Genomic DNA, 13,935 nt, shown 5'->3' on the forward strand with positions numbered 1-13,935 from the left:
AATGCTGAAGTGGCATATGTATGGCAGTTCCTGGGCCTATGTTGTTCTATTAGGTCAAACCCTGTCATATCATGACCCCAGACATGGCATATGAAGATAGCCCCCTTGTTAAAATATGGTTGGTATCTAAAATGTTCATGTTTGCCTTAGTACATATTTGATATTTTAAAATGTTAACATTTATGTAGTTTTATTAATGCCCACAAGCCACTTCTGATAATATCAAGAGGATTAAAGAGCAAGTGATGTAATCCAGGTCAAAGGTCAAGTGATAGCACTGCCTGCGATGTCATCGGGTCTCTGATGTCACTTCTGCTACCTCTGGAATTCTGGTCAATCGACATCCCTGGAGCCAGTGAAAAGGCTTCAAATGCATTTGAGCCACTGTAAAGAGTCAAAAAAGCGGCATCTGACACTTTATGCTTTGAACCGTTTTGAGCATCTTTCAAGCTATGCAGACCCAAACTGTCCAAGATTCTTTGAGGCTCAGTCTGTTGCTGCTTGCTGAACTGCATCATCACCAGTCAAACTAACTAGCTGTTAAAGTCAAATTGTCGTTTTCACACATTGAGACCCAATGAGTGGATTTCAACATCACAGATTATCTCAAGGTCCTTCAAGCTTTGAGCTTTTGCTGCTTGTTGAATTTCACTACGTTGCTGAATCCCATCGAACCAATGTGCAGACCTCAAACCCAATTCGACTTCTGGAAAGTATATAGAAGTCCAGCTGAGCGCTGTTGAGACCCTGAAAGAAGACTTTAAGGTATCTAACATCAGTTGTGTTCCTCTAGCCTTGTCCTATGGACCCATGTGACATTTAAGACCCCACTGCCTATCTTAAAGACAGACTCTTGCACTTTTATGACTTTTCTCAAGGCTATTTACCAGCAGACCCTTGCCGAGTGACTCTTTCTCCCAAATTCTGCATTCACTGTGTATTTCCTTCCAGGGTCGTGTTGATAGTGGTTTGATAGTTTGTACTTTTATTTTAAGTAAAGTATTATTGTTATATAATCTTTTTATGACAATTCTTTAACTTTGGTAATTACTCTACTATGGTTGTTTTGAAAGATCACAACCTTTTGCAGAGTATGGCTAACCTTCTGCCAATGCAACTTGAAAGAGAAGAAGGACGTATAACATTCATTTTGTGCCTGTTTTACCTTCACCTTTATGAATGAGTTCCCTGCTGCTTTCGTAGTAGCATGGGGCTGTGCAGGAGTTTCCAAGCCACTAGTCATCCTTGTGCTCCTACAGATCAGTAGTCATTTCATCATAAGCTTTATCTGACATGTCTCTGTCCATAAGCAAGCTCCAGGAGAAACCTGTGGTAAGATACCAATCAGTGTCAGTATTGAAGGTGATCTTCGGAGCAGGCTCATTCAGCTATTAGGAAGCGAAGAGAAGACCTGCTTGGAAACAAAGCACATACAGTCTGACCACCTGAAACTTGAGGAGAACCATCTCCAGTTCCGAAAGCACCTCAAAACCTTTCTCTTTGCTTCTGCTTTCTCTCTTCCTCTCCCCTGCTGAACCCCTGGCTAAAACTGCACTGGTTACCTGGCCACCCTCTGATCTCGAGCCCAGGTCGCCTCCACCACCAGTTGCACACCTGCACTGCCTTCCTGGCAACCCCTGCACTCTGGACTGCCGCTGTATCCCTACAGTCCCTCCACCTGCACTTGACACCGATGTCTGCACTTACCCTTGCACTTGCCACCAGCTGGCCGTACTTACTATGCTAGTAGTCTATTATCCCATGTACTGCACTCTCCCCCCTCTCCCTTGCACTTTCCCCCTTCCCCTTCCGATGCACTTGTGCCATCTGAATGACACCTGGCCTAGTAGGATCGCTGTTTGCCCCTCCCTTGCCTCGTCGCACCTTGAAACACTTTTGTATAGGCGTGTTATAAATGCCATATCATATCATATCACCATGGAACTCAAGTTCAAAAGCCTTCAACCATGTTTACTGGATTCATGTCATGCTGCACGGCTCTACTAATTCGTGTGGTAGAGAAACACTGTGCAGATAGCCAGGTCAACGGATAGGCAGAGACTAATAGATAAAGATATAGCAAGAGGCAAGCTGTGCTAATGTATACCTACTACAAACACCCAAGCCCATAGAAAACATCCAATGGAAACTCGAATAGAATAACAACGCACCCTGCTGACTTTACTTTTGTGTGAGCAAAATGATTCCAATGTTGTACCCATTCTTGCTCCCAGTCTCCGGAGGATAGCTCAGCAGCAACGTGCTCGCCTTAGAAGCAAAACAACACAGAGCAACACAGGTTTGATCCCCGGGTCCGTGCTTAAAAACCTCTGGGTATTAATTGCGTTATGAATAACCTATCATATCATATCTATTATTTCACATGTTGAAAGAAATAATTTCCACACATACAATGGTATATTTGACTGAAAGCTTGGAATCCTGATCCCAGTTCCTTGTCACCCCTTTGACATCTGTAGAGGAAGGGAAATACGTTTGATAAGGAAGAGCATTCGAAGCCTGCAAACATGTTTAAATAGTCCCTGGTCTATATAGTCAATGTATCCCTTGCCATTATTTACTTCCTGAGTTGCTGTCTCAATGTAAGGCATCCCAGTTGCCCATGGCACTTGTATCTCTTTAGACCATCCTGTTATTCAGGGCGTTGGTGTAATAAGGAACTCAGCAATGATAATGGCCTCTTAAACATTTATGACTGGAAAAAAATGTTGCTAACCAATAACATACATGGACGGTTCAACTTCCTGTTGCTCATTGAAGTAAGGATTGTTGATTTTCTGTACTTTTGGAAAACCTGGTGCCAGAGAGGATCTGTAACTGTTAACTGGGGAAACTGTATGGTCGTAACATGACTCAGATAGTTGGAATCCTTGCCCTCAGCCAGTGCCATGTAATATGAGTATTGCAGAAAGCATCAGACAAACCAGATCTTACAATGCCCATGGACCAGGCACCCTTGCCTATAGTGTTCTGAAAAAAGATCCTGAAATCTGGGTCAACATTCGTCTCTAAGTCTTCAGTTCCATGCTGGTGTATAGACTAGTTTAGTCATCAAAACAATAAATCATAAAAAGGTAGCATACTGTTTATGATCTCCAAATGAGGGGGAAGCCCCCCTTTCAAACTATTGTTTAATTGGACACCTAAATGCCATTAAGAAAAACGCTTATATTCTGACCGCCTGGATCATATGCTCGTGTTAAGGCACAGGGGAGCACGCGATAGGACTGCGACATTCTAATCAACCGACAATCGCTTTAATGAATGGTAACTAAATTCAATAAAATACTCAACCAGGCATGAATGACCAACTAGATCTATCCTAAGGTCACAAAAACTAAACTCACTCTCTTAAACCTTAGGGATTGATATAATCAAATACAGACAGGATCAACTGGACAAAAAGTGTCACGAGCCAGAAGATGGGCAGCATACAGGTGCATCCATCTCAACATTTAACAGGACCCCAGAATAGAGATGTCTCATTCGATATTAAAGGTGAGCATCCTGCTATCATCTCAGTAACTGAGCAATCAGCACATGTTTAAACTGCTTGGTGCTCCCTTCCTGTGCACCAGCAGCTTAAATTAACCAAAAACTTCTCCACCCTTTAACTCCTCAGAACCACGGAAGTCTGTTCATTAAGGAACTACAAGAAGCAAAACCTTCATTTTCTGAACCAATAAAAAGTTATCTATGTTATATCAACAATGTTTGTAGAAAATGTACTTTATGAACCTAATGTGATACACCAAAAAATGTATTAAATGCCTTGATAAAGCCCAAGAAACGGCGAAACAATAGCACGTGCCTCCTAACGGAGAAAGGTTGGCACAAGTTTACTTAATGACACAATTTCACCAGAAATGTCACAACGGGCACAAGTTCAACAATGAATGTTACTAAGTGAAGAATGTATCTGTTTTTACGCTGAATGTGCAAAATGGAATTAAAACATAACAAAGTGGAATCACTAACAAACGTGTATCTCACAATCATTAGAGAATTGGGAACCTGTGAATGCTGCTTATTTGAATGTGCATAGGCTTACATAGAACAAAAAAACCTTCTTACCTAAGGTGTTTGCAGAAGTTTCACTTATTCAACTAGATTCCTGGGATGAGAAGAGTCAGATTATTTCTCTATCACAAACTGATGCAAAAGGCTCAATCACATCCTCAAATTACAGTATACTGACTTTTCTGGTGGATAAGCATATTAAGGATAGGTGCTCCAACCTGTACTGGCAATTTGATGCAGTCGTCTTGTCAATATTGTGGTCCGAGCTGCCTAAATGCAGGACTCCTTTTGAAAATCAAACTCTTTGACACCATACATGGGTCAAAATAATCATGTGCATCAAAGGCTCCCACTTAGTTCTTTGCCATGACAAAAGGCATAAAACAGAGGTGTATTCTAGTCCTATTGTTTTTTCTATCTACATATAACACACATACCAGCTACACTTAGCCAAGTAGGTTTCCTTCCTCCAAAATGGGAAAGGGTTCCCATCACATTACTAATGTTTGCCAATGACACAATCATTCCATTTCTGCCTTCCATTGGATTACAGTATGCCCTGAATGCAGTCTAAACGTGGTTCATTTGTGACAATTTGCTAATTAAACATGATAAATCCAAGACAATTCGACTTTACCCAACAACAGTCATTTTAAATGGTGCATTAACCTTAGGATTCTCTAACAGGTTAAGAAAAAACCCTACTTGAGGATCACCTCATACTGCCAGTTAAACTGTCACAAATATGTTGACGCCCCCCTTTGAGAAAATCCCACCAAACTTTAGAAAAACATTTATATCTAGATCCAAAATCATTTTTACAAATGTTGTGCAGATTCGTCAAATGACACCACATTTATAAGCCTTTACAATATTTTTGGTTCCCCCCTTTAATTTTACCCCCTCTTTACAGAAACCCACCAGCCTTTGCAATACCCTTCAGAATCAGGTCTCGAATAGAATTCCAAAATTTCATGCAGTTTCATTGAGTGGCGCCCAAGTTATAAGCCATCCAAGAACTGCTTTTTACCAAGCATGTAATGCAGAAATAGGCACAGATGTGCACAAACATCTGAAGTGTTCGAAAACATTACATGACTGTCATCAAAAATCCGGAGTGGTCGCTGACATTTTGGGGGCGAACAACACCTGTGTTTTGGCTTCTTGTGGCCATATCCCATCCAATCCTCATCACCCCTTACCACCTCAGAGATTGTTTGATAAGTGTGTCAATTGCAATGTTGTGTTTTTTTTATATGTTTTTACCAAGGTATCCGCAGACACCGGCGGATGTCTGTGAATCCAACATGGTGGGCGTATCCAAAAAAACTGACGCACTTCACGCTTTTCACCATCCAATCAGTGGGTGCATTAGATGTCCGCAGACATCACGTCGCCTTCTAGGCCAATCCGATGCTGTCTGCAGACCGAACAGGGAAATGGGTCCACAGAGCGGAGTCAGATATCACTAATTTTTTGGGACCTAAATTTTGCCAGTTTTAAAAAAAACTACTCAACAACACCAAGAAATGGCCACCCGCTTTTCTGGTCGGTTCTAGCCATAAAATCTGGCTGTGGACTCCTCTACAGTGAGAAAGGACCCCATTCCTGGAAACCATAGAGTTTGTACACTTTCATTCCTGTTCCCACATATAAGGTGACTAACACATTCAGTGAGCCATACGTGAAAAAGCAACCAGTGGGTTGCAAAATACGTTGTTTTTTAATCACTTTCTTTTGTCCATTGTGACGCTTTAATATATCTGGAATTTCCTAAATACTCTAAAGAAGCAGCCTTGGAGTGCGTTTTTGTTTGTAATTTACAGAGAGCCACAGGAGTGCAAGTCCCTAGCAATTGCTTTTGCGTTGTGTCCAGGTTTTTATATTTTCGCGCTTTGGTGATTGGCGCTGGACTTTGCACCTACGGAAACTTTGATGCTTAATGGGGTTTTCATTCACCAGTTATTTCCCATACAATGCTCCATCCGAGACATTTAAAGAGCAGGCAGACAACCCGAAGCGTTTTGCAGACTGCAGGAGCCAAACTGAGGGTGGATGGGGAGTCCGGAGCAATGGTAAATGCCTTTGTAGATCTGTCTGCAGCACTCTCTGGCCTTGCGTTTCCTTGCCTGTCTTTCAGTAAACTGTGGGACATTAGTCTCCAGTCTGTTCAATTCCGGAAGCATGTATGTTTTATTCTCCCCTAAGTTGCTGCAATATATGATATCCAGTAACACAGCTCTCTGACAAACATGGCGTCACAAGTGGAAAAGGAAAGTGCACGAATTAAGCAACCCCAAATGCTTTTCAGTGAAACACAAGATGCACATAAATCTACCAAATCCAACAGAATTCCAAAGGCTAATACTGGGCCAATGGGACAGTATTTCTCAGGGAACTGGAAAAACTTCAGAATTAAGAAATAAACAAATGGTGGGAGGAACACTCACTCCAAAACTACATTGATGTAAACCGTATCCCAAAGGGTATTCAAATTTTGATCTCTCTGTCTTTTGAAGATCAGGATCCTGAAATGTTAAAGGAATCGGGAGAATCGGTGAATGCATGCTCAGCGGCATTTCTCAATATCTTGATTAAGTATGCTTGTCTAGACCTTGGTAAAAATAGAGGAGTCATTAGAACAACTTTCACAAAAAACACCAAGTGAAGAGGGAAAACAACTGAACCCAATATAGAAGCAATCCTACTCATATTTGAAGATGACATCAAATTAAGAAAGCAAAGTAGTTCTTTTGGGATAAGGAAGATTACGAGTTGGGCAGAGTCTATACATTTGCCCGCCGCTTTGACTCGTTGCACAAACATATTGGACTCAGTCCCACTGCTCCAGATGACACAACCGCCAGTTCCAGCAACGTCAGTTCTATTTTGGAATCCAAAGCCTCCACCAGTGATACTGATCGCCCTCAGAGAAAAATAAATTTTGTAGACGTAATAAGGTTGCTGGGCCTAGATGGACAAAATGCCAACAGCAAGAAAAGCAAAGGATTGAGCAGAGGCTGCCCATCTGGACAAAGAGAAAAAGGAAAACCAGACAGGGGAAGGGATCAAGTGCATAGGCAACAGACAAATTAGACAGGTAGATGCACTCTGGACTACTATTGAAGAAATGAATGACATCACTAAAAGTGACACCAGCATTGTCAACCTTCTGATCATGCGCTGACGAATGCACAAGTCAAAGTTCTAAAGTATGGCTTGAATTTCTGTCCTACTGCATACCATGATTATGCGCAAACACAAATTGATTTCAACAGCTATATGCAGAAGATTAGAGTCAAGAAATCTGTTATGGTGAATCCATCTATGAAGAAACCCACCTCTAAACTCCTGGGATTAACAGAAGTAGTGATTGAGGATTTAAGTACCCTAGTAGATTTGGTGCAACTTGAATTGGATGCCCCAGAAGATATTGTAAGTCCAGAATCTATGCTGGATTCCCTCCAAATCAAGGCAGCGCTATATTGATGATTTATTCATCCTATGGAATGGCACTGAAATGTAATGGAAGGAATGTGTGCAAATGCTGAATGAGAATGAGCTTAATCTCTAGTTCACCGAAACACGTAGCCAAATAATCTATCATCTTTTTAGATGAGTTAGTGAAAGCAGAACAAGGTGAAATTGTCACAGAGCTATACCGCAAACCTACCGCTACAATATAATGCTCTTTGCCAGCAAACATCCACCCATGCTCAAATGGAGCATACCATATGGAGAATTCATAAGAATAAGGAGAAATTGTAGCAAATTGGAAAGTTTTGATAGAGAGCGTAGAGTCACAGCACATAATTATCACAAGCAAAGGTATCCCAAGGCGATTCTTCATTTGGATACAGTAAGACTTATTCTTCCCTGTGGCGCATATTCCAATATTATTCGCCAGATACTACATCACCACTGGCATGTTCTTGACCTAGACACAAATCTCTCTAATAACAATGGTGAAATAGTCAATAGCATTTAGGAAATCAACTTCCTTGAAAGACTTGTTGATATCAAGTTATATGCCTCCTGGAAACTTGTCTAAATCAGCAACCGACAGGCTTTTACAACTGTACAAAAATGCAAAGCCTGCAAATATGCATTAAGTGCTGATTGAGTCTAAAATTTGCTGCAACACAGAATTTGGAGTTTACATCCTGACATGTGCTTGTGATATTTGGTATGTGGGAAGCACAATTGGCAAACTAAAATTACGAATCCTGCAACACATGCGTGCCATTAAGAACTGTGACCCTTCATACCCCATGGCTCTGCACTTAAGAAAAAAACACAGTAGCCTACTAGACTCATTCAGATTTTTTGCGATCCATACTATCCAAAGAACATACAGAGGAGGAAATCACAAAATCATGTGGTGACAATTAGAAACTAAGAGCATTTTGGACTTAGAAACGAAAGGTCATAATCTCGATGAAGAATTGTACTCCTTTCTTGGAACATAGGCAGACTTTGTCTGTTCTTCTGTCTGTTTGGTTTTGAGATATATATTTTAATGTGTATCAATTGATTTCCTTATAGATGTTTGATTCTATTTCATGTTATATTTGAACACATGAATTGTCAGCACCATGCACTTTCAGTCATTCGCTATTGACAATTGTTTGCATTTGTTTCTACTGATGTATTATGCATCTGAAGGTTGGATATCACGCATACCAGTGATAGGCTCTTCCCATTTCTAGAGACCGATTTATTGGATGTATTGCTATTATCCAATTGTCACTGCAACATATGTATTATGCATTGATAGTGCACCCATCATATGCTTTGGTAGGTAGTCATACATGCTTATTTTGGGTATGGATACTATGAATGCATTGTATGCTATACTATCACTTAATTGCAGCTGCTATAAATGCACTATGCAATTTAATGGTTAGCACTATGCACATTAGAAGAAACACTTGTGTTTTTTCCGCGGCTGTTATCATGAATGCATTCGAGAATTAAGATATTAGACATCATGCATTTCAGTACCTGGCCTATTCCATCTTGAGGGATCAATTCAATGCATGTCATTCCCACATAATGTAAGACTTTGTCATTCAATTGTTGCTGCTATGTATGCATTTTATTATTAACACTATGCACCTTTGGAAAGAAGTCTTGTATAGCTGCTCTGGATTCACCATATATGGTTTTTCCAGGTGAATACCTCTCATATTGTCATTGTGAACCCCATATTATTACTGCTGCATATGCACTATGAATCTCAAAGATTCTCCAACACTTCCATTAGCTTTTTGTGTTATGATAATGGGAATAATGTGGTGGTAACGGCCCGTCAGCCCAAGTTATCTGCCCAAGCAAAGCGAGGGGGCATAATGAGGGCTCTGGTCTATTATCCCCGTTCCAGCCCCTGCAAATGGGGATGAAGAGGATTAGCACACGGGTTCCAAAGCGGTAACCTAGGTTGCTAAAAAAAATAAAGGAGTTTTCTTCCTACACCGGCAGTGTCCCACTGTAGGAAGGAAAATCCTTTTCCAAGATGGCCACCATGAAAGGGAAGGTGGGGCTCAATACAGAGCACCTCTTCCCTTTCCATGGCAGCCTGCAGACGGAAAAGAGAGAACCCTGTGACCATATTACATCAAGCACAATTTATTTTCCCTTTCAAACCTATCCCACTTTCGAAGAACCACATAGCCGGTCCCAGGTGGACATGGCCACTTTAACCCCATTTGTCGTCCCTCGTGTTCATGGCCAGTAGCCAGATTGTCTGGGTCATGACCTTATGCCATGACCCGGACAATCTGGCCACTGCCCATGGACACAGGCTATACCTCAGTCCCCAAAAGTATCTCACTATTTTTTGTACCTACATTATGACACTTGTCAAAAAATAAAACACAGGAACATTTGCAAAACCATACTTTAAGGTCTTTGCAAATGCTCCTTACATGAGTTTGCTGGAAATCCGCCCATCCTTTCTTTTTTCCAAAGTGTCAAAATGTATGTCCATACAATAGTCATATAACTTAGCCCCCACTTGACAAAACCCATTCAGGAATATTGTGTCCACATTCGTCAAACGGCAACAAAGTTATAAGCCATTTAAAAATGTTGAGACATCCTCTAATTTAGCCCCCTCTTGACATAATCCCACCAAACTTTACAAAAAAAACATTCATATCTAGATCTAAAATGTTTTTGCAAACGTTTGTGTAGATACGTAAAATGGCACCACATTTGTAAGCCTTTACAATATTTTTGGACCCCCTCTCCTTTTGGTAAGGATTCGTCCAAGGGGAACGAAGTTATAAGCCACCCACAAAGTGTTCTTCCTATGAGTTGAGCAACTTAACCATAACTACACGGCTGCAACCGGTAGTGGCTGTGTAGTTATGGGTAAGTTGCTAATCCCATAGGAAGAGCACTTTTTGGGCGGTTTATAACTTCGCTCCCCCTAGATGAATCCTCACCAAACTTTGCAAAAAATGTATATGGCCTACTCTGAATTCTTTTGAAATTTTAGTGAGGTATGGTTCATAGGGGGCAAAGTTATAGGGGGGGTCCCAAAATGTATTTTCTTCCAATAGATATAATGGGAAAAAACTTTGCGCACGCCTACAGTTCAAACCGCTGGACGGATTTCCACCACATTTGCGCCAGGAGCGGCGGCTTAGTCCCAAAAGCCTGCTTTTATTAATTTGGTGTAAATCCGTCCAGTAGTTTTTTTTTTAATGGGCAAAACGTTAGGCAAAAACATTTGTGATATCTATGTCCGCTCCACGGACACATTTCCCTGTTCGCTCCGCAGACAAGACACTTGGCTAGTCAGCTTGCATCATGTCTGCGGACATGCAGCATGTTTGCCGATTGGCTGGGGTGAGGCGTGAAGTCTGTCACATTGTTGGATCCGCCGACAGCGTGGCAGTGAACAGAGGCAAAATGCAATTTTGGGGTGTGTGTTGGTGTGCAGGAGTGCTTAGGGAGGGTTGGGGAGTAAGAGATGGGTCAAATACTGTATTTGTTTAGGTGGCAGGTCACCCCTGATGTGTTCGCCATGTCTGCGGTCGTAGTGGTTGTCCGCGGATATAATCAATGCACTACTAGCTATTTTACTTTAGTATGATTTTGCTTTTGGGTTGTTAGTAGAGGATTGATTGTAATTAATATCCCCTATAAGCAGCCCACATACCACAGCCAAAATGTTTGTATTATAGTTGTGTTATGCTGCGGTGGTTGTGGCCAGGGCCTAGAGTCTTGGGTGCATGGCCGAAGGCCGTAGGCCATGCACCCAAGACTGTACACGCTGGACACAACCACTGCAGCATAACACACCCATAGAATCAAACATCCATCAAATATCCAGGACGCAAAAGTTTGTGTACTGTTTCATTTGTAGAGTTTGTATTTGAAGTTTTGGCTAGGATATGCAGTTTGAGTACTAGTTTGAAAGTACCATGTAGAAGATTGTTATTTAAATTAACGAGTGCTAAAGCAGGACATTTAGCATAGTAGAGTTTACGGACCAGATTTTTATAGTTGCATGATGTGTGGATATCATTTTGATATGATGGAAGGTGGTTTTGCAAATAGGTCCTGAAATGCAGGCTAATGAATGTGCTTGTAGTCCTGTGTATTTGGGCACTGGACAGGCATCTATATTCTGTAGTAGTTTCATTTTGATTTTGTCTTTGCTTTTTACATACTGATTGAGGAAGTGGTGTAAGGATTTGAAAGATTTTTTAGCAATGTTCCACATTGATGTGCACGGCCATTTGTAAAGTGGACGTTTTGGTTTATTAGAATGGAGAGGTGATATTGAGTTTTTTGGGGATATTTTTGTGAGCAGAGTTTCTTGTTTCATAATGGTATAATGGTGTTATTATGCTTTTCAGACCCTCGTCCACTGCTATTTATGGCAATTGGTTTTGTTTGCTTTTGTTTATATGCTTCTTCATGAAAATATGTGGTTCTGTGGTCGTGGTGTGACTCCATTCACCTCCACGGATGTTTAAGGAGTTATTTTTGTTGATATTCAGTTCATTGAGAAGTGTTTTTTGTAATTTAGTAGTTAGTTTTGTTAGTGGTTTCATTCAGTTTAAAATAAAATAAATAACTTCCTTTTCAGAAGGATTGCACTGTTTATGAGAGCTTTTAGGATTACTTTTCTATGGTAGGTTTTAAGGGTTCGCAATGATTTCTCTCCTGTTTTTATAAGGTTCTGAAGGAGCCTGTGGCGGAACATTTTTTGTAAAATATTTTCTTTGGTCTGGTTAGTTGCTACTATATCAAGATTTATAGGTGCAGCGTTAGCAGTAGTGGTACCTGAAGTCGTGTTAATCACTTTCTGTTTCGTTTTGCATTTTGATAGATACATTTTGATAGATACATTTCTGTAGTGGAAACTTGTTTTGTTTCGCATAATGACTCTATTAGCTCTTTTCTTTGAACTTTTTGTACAAAATCTGGTAGAGATGGATGATTATTTTGGACACTTTTATTTTTATTTGCTCTACTTCTGCGTTGCTTTCTACAGAGTTACTTTTTGGTAGGCATTCTTTGGGGTTTGTTGGAGATAAAAAGAAAGTGTGGGTTGGGTTGTTGTGAAGTGTATGCGTGCCTTGTGCATGAGTGTCTGAGTATAATGGTAAGGATGATTGTGGAGGTGTGTGATTGTGCAATGGGCAGCTATAGTAAGTTGGGAAGGTTATTCTTGTATTTGTGTGTTAGTACACTGGGCTTGAGATTACAAAATAAAGTATGCAACTGGTAAGGGGAAGTGGTAATAATACCTCTAATGGGAAAAGGTTAATACACTTCTTTGTTCTACAACAGTAAAATGCTAGTGTGTTTGAGTAACAGTTAGAACATTATGTTAGTATTGTACTTACTTTTTTGTATGGAAAGAGTACGTTTCTTCTAAGTTGTTGATCTTACTTCAGACGCTGATGCTTTTCAGGAGAGTGGTCTTCACTGCAATTGTAAAAGAAAGAAGTTAGTGAATATGTGTGTTTATAGCACTTTTGTCAATGTAGACATTTTTTTGTAGTAGTAGAAGTATTTTCTTACAACTGAGCATAGTATGCATATGCCCTTTCTTTTGTCTATGTGCATCTTGTATATTTTATTTAGAATCTGTTAGTTGAATATGATTTACAAATGAGTATAATAGTAAATGTATAGAGCACACTTGTTTTTTCATGTTATGTTATTAGATGGTGAGAGGTGGAAGGAATAATCATATGCATTTTTTGCTATTTTTACAGGGTAAATGGCAGAGATTGTACAGCGAAGTATGCAATGTATGCATTTGTGAAGGTGTGGGAAATAAAGGAGTAGGATTTCATATAGAGGCAGTGGTGTTGTTTGAGCTGGGAGCCTTTTTAATTATATTGTCTGTGTGGGTGCTTGAGTGAACATGCATGTTCTCATCCTGGCTGCGTGTAATTTTATAACACACTGGACAGTCTTTTTCATAATTATATTCTTATTTCTCCCATCTTTTATTATGAAATAAACATTTTTAGATAGCTGTGTGAGTAAACAAAAAGTTGGAGAGGAGACAGGTTTGCAATTGATACTTCATCATACCAGATGGGATAAATGAAGTAAGGTCATTTTACAGTTTATACAGGGTAAGTGGAAGTTACTCTGTTTCTATATATTCTTAGAAGAGCTGTACATGTACTGTGTAGAAAATATTCATGCCTCTCTTCTGTGTTCATGCATGTGGATGTGCATGAATCTGCACGTAGAAATATTGGCCAGTTTTATGGTAGTTGTTGCTGTAGGTCTGTTGCAGTGACAGTGGAATTGTACTGAGAGTGATCAATAGTAGATCTAAAGTTTTGATGTGTGATGATAGAGTTAGATGTAGAGTTTCTGGATGTGATTGGTGGATGATTGTGTGACTGTTTA

This window comes from Ambystoma mexicanum, chromosome 6p (assembly GCF_040938575.1).
Source record: "Ambystoma mexicanum isolate Mex_15411 chromosome 6p, UKY_AmexF1_1, whole genome shotgun sequence".
NCBI classification, from domain to species: Eukaryota; Metazoa; Chordata; class Amphibia; order Caudata; family Ambystomatidae; genus Ambystoma; species Ambystoma mexicanum.